Source organism: Rhagoletis pomonella, unplaced genomic scaffold (genome assembly GCF_013731165.1).
Source record: "Rhagoletis pomonella isolate Grant_MI unplaced genomic scaffold, Rhpom_1.0 Rhpom_scaffold_00001, whole genome shotgun sequence".
In the NCBI taxonomy this organism is placed as follows: Eukaryota; Metazoa; Arthropoda; class Insecta; order Diptera; family Tephritidae; genus Rhagoletis; species Rhagoletis pomonella.
In genome coordinates, this window is record NW_023458555.1 from 66,180,813 (window position 1) to 66,183,211 (window position 2,399).

Here is a 2,399-nt window from a genome sequence, read left to right on the forward strand (position 1 = left end):
AAAATCAGTACAAACTCAAAAAATCAGTATATTTGACATACTGATTTCGGGTTCTCATAAATCAGCACAATAAAAAAAAAATCAGCACATGTGGCCACCCTAGTCATAAATGACTATCAGGTCAAGGTATTTTAAAAGTAGTAGTCGGGACATCTAGCTTTAATTTGAAACTAAGTGGAAGGTTCTGTCACCTTCAGTTTATTTGCTAGGGCTTCTCAAATATTGCAAAAAACGCATTTTTTCGATACTTTCACCTTGTTTTTCTCAAAATATGGAGCTTATGGAAACAATATACTTACGGATACTTAATCAGCACCAAAAAGTCTACCAAAAACAGCTTTACGATGTAATAAAATTCGGTTTTCATAATCTTAGGCAGACCAACACTTTATGAGGTGGGTTTTGTCGAAGGCTGAGGTATGCTCAGCCGCTCCAGAGTCCAGCGAAGGTCCCACTAACCCCCACCAAATAAAACACAATGATTTGTGTATTAAGTCGAACACACCCACACACACACGCGGCTATCTAGAAGGCCGGCAACTTGTCGTGCAGAGGAGAGCGGAAGGTAAAGGGCGAGAGTCGGCAGTCGGTGTCGGAGATTATCCGGCGGGTAATTGTACGGTGACGGGAGTGTTACTAGTGACAGCGAGATTAGCAGTGGTACGTGTCAGTCGTAGCGAAGAGCGTGGCAATGAGAGCAGTTGCGGTGGTTGTGACGGCGACGGCAGCCTGCAGTTACCTTGCAGTGGTGGTGGCGGCCTCAGCGGTGACGTTGGCAGTGGCCCATATAATGATGAGGGCGGCACCGACCTCCCGCAGTGGTGTTGTATGCAGCCCCGATTGTGGCGAAGGGTAAATGCGGCCCTTTTAATTACGACGGTGTCAGCGGTAGTGGGCGATGATGGTAGTGGCGATTACCGTACTCGTGACGGGCAGTAGTGGTCGGCTTGGGACGACGATAATGGCGGCGGCCCCAGTAATGAAGACAGGAGCAGCGGGCCCTGATGGTGGCAATGGTGACAGCGGCCCTGGTTGGCGATAGTTAGCGTTCGCGGTCCTCGGTGATGATGGAGGGCGGCCCACGGTTGTAGCTTCGGCCTTGGGGCGGCAGTGGTAATAGCGGCCCCGGTGATGAGAGCAGCGGTACGGGCCCTAGCGGTGATGATGATTATGGCGGCGGCCCTGGATGACAGTGAATAGCGGGCGGTCCTCGATAGAATTGTCAGCCTTGGGGCGGCAGTAATAGTTGCGGCCCCCGGTGATTAGAGCAGCGTTGCGGGCCCTAATTGTGGCAACGGTTATTGCGGCGGCCCTGGATGGCAGTGAATAGCGGGCGGTCCTCGGTGAAATGTCGGCCTTAGGGCGGTAGCTGTGCTGGCGGTCCAGATTGGTGATACCTACGGACAACTGATGATTAGTATGTTTCCCCAGGGCATCGAAAGGTTGCCCAGTCCCCCCGTATGTATTCGCGGCCGCTAGGCGCTGTAGGAAGGTGGTTCCCTCCCCTCCAGCGCCCGCTGGCCGCGCGGTATCGCAAGCAGGCAGGGGTGTTCGGAATTGGGCAAGCCCAAACGGATCTCGCCCCCTGTCTGCTTGAGACCGTAACCAAAAATGGGTCTAGCCCATAATGGTTTTGGGGTGTTGCCTGAGGGGTATTCCCCCCCTTGCAGCCCCCCTCAACCAATCAGTCTTCCTCCGAGGAGGAAAGCCAAGAGCGCCCCAAATAGACGCGAAGCCCAGGCTGCGCTCCGTGCTTACCTACGGACAACTGATGCTAGTTGAGTTCATGCTGGCAGCTTTAGCTCTAGTTTTGTATGAACCGTTTGAGAAGTGAATGGGCTTATCCGTGTTATGGCTTTTGCGCAGTGAACTTCTTCCATCTGTTGGTGCGCATGAGTATCCAAGTTGCTGTTTGTGAAATCTGCATGTGCTTACCATGCCAGCTTCGCGTATGCGAATGTACGCCTGTATGTATGTACATAGGGGTGCTTTTAGTCTTATTGGTATGTTAGTTTGTGTGTACGCCTACCAGTATGTATGTATGTTTGTTCATATATTGGTACCTATGTGCAGTTGTGAGACGTATGCTAGGGTGATGTTGAATATGTTATTTTGGCGTAGGCAAAGCTACGTTACAACTTACAACATGTGTCAACGGAAAATATGACCAGTTTTCTGAAATAGTCCGAACCAAATTGCAGCTAATAGAAAAAGTCACCCATACAACCGATATACGGTAGGAAAGCATATGCCCAAGAAGAGTTTGGCGTCCATGCGGAAGACCGACCTATCTCGGCTGCCAGTTCGAAAATGCAAAAGGATTTGCGGTCAACTTGTAAACATTATTACAACCATGTGTTTTCAATGAAATTGATCAATTTTAATTGCTTTAAACAGCA

The 2,399-nt window shown here is 50.1% G+C and overlaps 1 protein-coding gene across 1 annotated transcript in view; it reads right to left on the reverse strand.

Annotated features, from left to right (window-relative positions):
* Positions 1 to 2,399, reverse strand: part of LOC118757160 (biogenesis of lysosome-related organelles complex 1 subunit 3-like) — a 163,810-nt gene that overhangs the window by 117,811 nt on the left and 43,600 nt on the right. The window lies entirely within an intron of this gene.